The following is a 7165-nucleotide window of genomic DNA, read 5'->3' on the forward strand; positions in this document are numbered from 1 at the left end:
GTGCTACATTCTCGCTGCAGCTTCACCCATTTCCTATTTCCTGGCAATGGCGCAAGGCTTGCTGGAGGTGCTAGAGGTTCAGAATAATAATATACGAAAGCGACAGGCAAATTTCATTGGACACACAACGCGGAAAGAAGTATTGGAGAATATTGTAACAACAGGCAAGTTTGATGGAAAAAGAGGCAAAGGCAGACAGAGGGAAAAGATACTGGACAAGTTAACAACATGGCTGAAACAGCAAGAACAACAAACACCATTGCTGCAGCGCAAGACAGAGCGAAGTAGAGGTCCATGATCGCCTACGCCAGTCAGCAAGGCACCGATTGATGGTGATTGTTTAATTACCCCCTTCCCCCCTTCCCAAATCCAGTCACAAAACAAGCCCCTTAAAGAGACAAACAATACCAACAAACCAACAACCCAAAACAAACAAACAAACACTTCTCCCCCCAAAAACAAAACAAAACAACAACAATAAAAAAACAACAACATGTGCATGAGATTTTAAAAAATTGAGCTGCCTCTGAGCCAGTACAAAATTAGGTCTTGCCTCCGGCTTGTCTTTTCTCAGATCACCATGCACCGGGACAAACTGGACAAACTACATGACGTCATCAGTCCAGATTTTTTACCCCCAGATTTAGGCGGGAACCTCCCGCTGTGTAGCAGCAAGGTGGGGTGTTTGTTATGTTGTTGGTGTTGATACATGTACTTGTTTTGTTTTGTTTTGTTTTTCTTTTTTTGTCCCGTGTCCCGATTTTGGTGGCCATATTTGTTGATTACGTAAAAATGTATTGACATGGTGCAAATTGTTATGTTCAGTGGCGTGGCTCTCCAAGCGCAAATAGGGCCGTGGCGCCGCCCTTTGAAATAGAGAAGGAATTTTCAAAAAATGAAATACGATTTTCCAAAATTTAACTAAACATCACAATATTTTTTCCAAACAAATCTCTTAATCAGTGTTCATCCCTAAGTACGCCAGTCTTTAGCTAAGGTGTCTATAATTAGGCTAGTGGGGGGAGGGCGGGAAAGCCTCCTGTGGCCGGTCGCAAGGGTCTCAACGCGTCTTTCGTTCCCTCCGCCTGACGTAACCAAGGGCGCCGAGCCCAGATCGGCGCTACCTGAACCAGTGTCTCTGCCTGAACCCATCTGGGTGTTCATTTTTTAGGTGTGAAGTCTGGTCAAAATAATTCAAAATGATCTATAAACTATTTATGCTGTATGCTTCCCAGGAAGCTGAGAATGTTTCGGAGTGTTCTATGGTCTGCTGGGGTAATAATATAGTGTAAAGCGCAGGAGCGGTTTGTTAACTGGGCAAGACCGGCGGTGCCGGTCAGATTTTTTTCAGCTGGACTGTTGACAGGAGATTTTTTGCTGATGATGATTTTCATTCAGTTTTTAAGTAAATCCAAACAAACATGTATCAACATTCAAAAAGCACCTTGCCGGTTTGAAGGCGCTCAAATAGAGAAGTGGGATTCACTGCTGTTTATTTGTCGCGACAGAGCCTCATTCCTTCACGTTTGTTATCGCGCCGGCTCGTAACTTTAAATTGTCTCCCCTCCCATCAAGCCGTCACTTCGCGGAACTTCGTAGGCTACTACGTACGAAGCCAAACACAAGGCGGGCTTTGGCCTAGCGATGACGTCAGTCCCATGGACAAATCCATCGACAGCCCTGAGAAGGAATAGAGGCATCCCTTAAATTGCCAAATTGGCCTCTTTGTAGCGTACAAAATTAAGATTTAGACTGTCTTGAGCAGCACAGACACATGTTTTATTTTATCAGCAAAACATGTATTTATCATGCAGCCTTTCTCTAATTACTATCAGAACATTTATTGTTAACATGGGACTAATCTTTATTGTTTATTGACCTCCTAACCACCTATAGTTCCTGTTTGACATTTATTCATCGTTTTCTCCCCTCTAATAACTTACCTGGCCCATAGGAGTGTGGCCGGCTGAAGGAGGAATTGTCTAGTGAAGATATATAGGAGAATTTTAACGAGGAGCGATAGGCACTCGGCTGTCAGAGTCTGGGCCAGGCCTACCCCCTCCCTTCCCTCCCCTTTTCCACCGTCACCCCAGCTAGACACCAAGTTCTATAATTAGCATTTGACACACTTCCCCACTTTGTTACAACACAGTGTTCTGTTCTGAGAAGTGATAAGTGCGTTGAAGAAAAAATTTTGATGATATAATGATCAGTGGCGGTGGGTAGTGAAGGGCTTACGGGCTTGAGCCCCTCACCCTTATCCCGTCCCCACCCCAACTCTATCCCTTAGTTAATGAAAGTTTCTTAAATAACGAAATAAGCAGTTGAAACCGTTATGATCGCACACAATGAACACACAGTTATCAGCTTGGCGGCTTGCCCGTGTATCCAATCATTGTTGTCACCACTTACTATTATTGTAACCTTACAGCCAATCAAATGTCGTCAGGGCTCAGAAAGAATAAGCCGGTTCCCACGCCCGTCTTTAATGAAACTCTTCTTGTAAAAAGATAGAGGACTATAAAAAAATAACACTGCACAGAGGGCTCACGCTCTCCCAGCCCTGACAATGGGGTGAAAGTTTACGACACACTTTCCCCCAGTGACACAGATACCTATGCGCCCATTGGGCCTTTGTTAGGCGCGTTCTATTTTCCGCAACAACACGACCCAATCCACCTCGTAGACTGTATGTGTTTGGAGTGCTGTGTGTTTGTGTCGCTGAGATTTAACATTTATTTATTACATCAAACCACTTTTGAGGCAACTTCTTCTTCAGATAAAAACTAATTAGAAAAATTTGGAGGTGAAACGGCTTCGTCTCTACCATTCAGAAGCTTAAATTTAACTAAGAACAGAGAGATGGAAGACAAAGGTGACTCTTCTCGTTTGAATGGTTCTCAAAATGCCATGGCTGGCCGTGAGTATACAAAAATCATCACTGTTTTGTTCTTATTGCTTGTTTTTTGGTGGTAAAGAAGTGGAAGAAACCTAAACCCCACCCAAATCTTGGTCCACCCACCGCCACTGATAATGATCGGAAACTGTTGTGTGCTAACTTTGTCCAGTTTTGTATACTATCTGATTGTAGACTTGATCTGCTTGGGACAGCGTCACTGGTACAGTATCAATTTAACTTTTTGACATCATACAGGACAGTTCTTATTACATATATTTATCGGGTCCAGTGCACGTCGATATTTTGTGTAGGGGTGTAGAAAGTACGAGTAAAGTACTGAAGGCCAGGACCTGCAGTTTACTGCCTCTCACTTTCAGTTTGTTTTCTGGCCTAGTAGTGTTTTTTTCTGTGCCGATCAAGTCAGTTTCTATTAATCTCAGTAACTTCCATCATACGTTATTCATAGTATTGTTTCTTGACACTACCGCATATTTAGCTCTTTCACAGTATATTACAATGTTTACAGTGGTGTGTGTGTGTGTGAGTGGGGGAGGGGGTGGGGATGGCGAAAGTATGGGTATAAAATAAGGAGAGGGAGAGAGAGAGAGAGAGAGAGAGAGAGAGAGAGAGAGAGAGAGAGAGAGAGAGGGGAGAGAGAGAGAGTGTGTGTGTGTGTGTGTGTGTGTGTGTGTGTGTGTGTGTGTGTGTGTGTGTGTGTGTGTGTGTGTGTGTGTGTGTGTGTGTGTGTGTGAAGGAAAGGAATAGTCGATGTGAAAGACAGCCGATCAGTCCTATAAACCACGAGCCGCCACTGGTAAAGCGCATAGAGCCTGCTGATGAGCGAGGATATGTGCTATACAAATGCTATCTATTATTATTATTATTCAATCAGTTGAAAACAGGGTTTTCTTTCCAAGAATAGCAAAAAAGTTTCTTTAATACCCCATCCAGACATTTGACGGGAGACACAAGAGTTGAGCCAAAAATACTACAGCAGGTACTCCCATCACACTAAGAGATTGTACTGTTGGGCCAAAGGGCCAAGATGGATTTGGTGCCTGTACGGTAGGGAGGGGATGGAGTGGTAGTTAGCCTGGACTTGGCATCGTTGCGAACTGTCTAAAAATAGGTTTTATTGTCTGCTTTCTAGAAACCAGAACTGCAAGTGAATCAGGGAATGGGGTCATCATATCAAGACGTCCCGAGGGCAATAATGCATGCGTGTTCTTGACTGTGAATGTGTGCTTTTCTGTTGATCTGTGGGGAGTTATTGTTTTGTGTATGAACAATTATAATGTGATTTGATTGTGCGTATCTTGAGAGACGAACTTGATTCTTTATCTTCAGTTCTCTCTATATATAAGATTGTACCCGCACATACCTATTCTTCTCACATTGAAGTAGGTGTCCCCGTATCCGAATTTAAATTAAACGAAGAGGCGTGAAGTAGGTCTGTAGTTTATAGGCCAGTAATAAGTAGGCAATACTATTCGTTGTGCACAAATTTGGTCTTGGCGCCACCTTCTGTGGAAGTGACGCCACGCCCCTGGTTATGTTTTCTAGAAAAACGAAAAAAGAAAAAGGGGAATTTTCAAGTCGGTGATGATGATGATGATGATGATGATGATGATGATGATGATGATGATGATGATGATGATGATGATGAAGATTGCGATTGTGATGGTGATGGTAATGATAATGGTAATGGAGATGGTATCATGATAATGATTATTTATGGTGACGATGAAGGTTCAACGGGAACAGACAAAGCTAAAAAAGCCGGTTTTGTAGCCAAATTACACAAAAGGAGATAATTACACTTTAAAATTTCTGGACATGTCCTGAACAATATCTAGAAAGTACACACGCCTCCCTGCACCCTTAAGTGGTGTTTGGGGGATTTTTGAGCGTAGGGTCAAGTCTCTTTTTAAGAAAATATTTGCCAATTTTGTCCAAAAGAAAGCATTCTATTTTTTTCACGGTTGGTACTATTTTTCTGCTCTATTTCTTACTCGATTTCAATAAAACTTTCACGGAATGTTGAAACCAAACAAATCTAGCTTTCTGTAAGAGGAATTACTGATAAATGCATAGGTTCTTAATCTGTGAGCTTGAAAAGCTAGATTTTTCCAGTTTTTCGCTATTTCGCTAGATAAGAGCCAGATTTGAAAGTGCCATGAAAAAAACCCAAAAGTAAATATAAAAAATTCCTCTTACAGAGAGTTTGATCTTTGTCTTGTGAGTGTGCATGCTAAGTATGAACCTAATCCTTTTGTAAATAAGGTGAGAAAATGGTACCACATTATGTCTCTTATATCCAATATGCCACCGTTTCCATGGTAACCGAATCAGTAATTATTTTTGGACAATTGTTAACAAATCCCCATTGCCATATCATCATATAATCGTCCACACCAAATAAAAGCTCCATAGGAGAGGTATTAGCTGAGATGGACTTATTCTGCAGCACCCCCTCTTAAGTTTGTTTGGCGTTTATTCTAGATCCCCGCCAGGCTGTCCTTGGGGGGTGGGGGGGGCAGGACTCAACCCTCATTCCTAACTCCTCGCATGGAGTGACCAAAATTCTGGAAATAATTCGTCATCTTCATCCCTAGCATTTAATAAAAGTATGCTGAAAAATCACATGGGGGCCGCTTCTTAGTGATGACATTGTTAGTGGATTTGTATGATTGCATAGACGTAGGGTAACTGCAATGGCTAAGGCTAGTTTCAATAAAATGAGCCCAATCCTGAAAAATAGAAACATATCAATGAACACCAAAATGAAAGTCCTGAAATGCTATGTTTGGTCAACCCTTCTATATGGCTGTGAATGCTGGACAATCACTAAAGACAGTGAAAATAAAATAGAAACAACAGAAATGTGGTTTCTTAGGAGACTGCTAAGAGTATCGTGGAAGGAAAAGAAATCAAATGAGGTAGTGCTTGATGAAGCCCACGTGGGACGCTCAATGTTAAAAACAATCAGGAAACGACAAATGCAGTTTTTGGGACACCTGAATAGACATAGAGCTAAGGGTCTTGAACATCTAGCTCTCACTGGCAAAATTGAGGGCAAGCGAGGCAGGGGTAGGCCCAGAACAACATACTTAGGGAACCTAAACAAATGGGTAACAGGGAAAAATCAGGGAAACGTAGCTTTTCTGAGAGCATCCGAGCAAAGGAATGAATGGAAAATCATGATCGCCGATGTCTGTCGCAGATCTGGCACTAGATGATGATGATGATGAGGGGTAACAAACACACTTTTTCCACAGAAATCCCCCCCAACAAATTTTGCTGACTTGGCTAAGGACATTTTCTGGTAACGACGATAAGCTTTGCATTACAAAAAGAAACTGCGTTATTCCAAAAGTTTTAATTAAGTGCATTTTCCCAAGAATTGATAGATCTCTTCTTGCCCATTTTTCAAAAAATCTCAGGAGGGTATCGAGAGAGAAACCTCTCTCAATACTCTCATTGACTCTTGTTTGCCTTAGTAAGGTTTTTGGCGCTCGCAACTGCATAATAAGGTCATCTGACTCAACCGAAAACACGGCTAAAACGAAGAAAATCCGGGTCATGCAGTTTTCGGTTTTTAATGAACTTCATCATAATTTCAAAGCGATATTATGCAAATTAATAAGGGGTGCCCATATACGCCAAGGGATCGGGTCGGGTCGGGTCGGGCCCATCGGGTAGTCAGGGCTAGCCAAATTAAGGGTGCAAAACGCCCATCTTGACACAAACCGATCTACACGATCGGTGACCTACAAAAACAAACGCGTTTGTTTTCTGGCCTGCGAATAGCGCGATCGGGCGGTTAGCAGCCAATCACAACAAGGCTGAGTCACGTGTCCATTTTGACCCATGAATACATTAAGTAGGTAGTCTGGGAATTCCCGGTTTCGGTCTCACGCCTTTGACCGTCTTCTCACTTCTCACAGCGGGTTTGGAGCGCGCTCATAGGCGACATAAACCTAGAGGAAGAAGGAGACGAATAAGAAAAAGGAAGAGGAGCACTACAGAGGGAGGGTGGTGAGAGTGACAGGGAGGGAGAGAGATAAGTTGAGAGATATATACAGAGACCTAAATCTAGCAATGTAAACATTGCTAGATATAGGTCTCTGATACGGGAAGTGAAAAATAGACGAGAAAGGAGAGAGAGACACTAAAGCAAGCAAGCAAGCAAGCACACACACACATACACACAGAGATAGATAGATAGATAGATAGATAGATAGATAGATAGATAGATAGATAGAG

Source organism: Aplysia californica, unplaced genomic scaffold (assembly GCF_000002075.1).
Source record: "Aplysia californica isolate F4 #8 unplaced genomic scaffold, AplCal3.0 scaffold00050, whole genome shotgun sequence".
NCBI lineage: Eukaryota > Metazoa > Mollusca > Gastropoda > Aplysiida > Aplysiidae > Aplysia > Aplysia californica.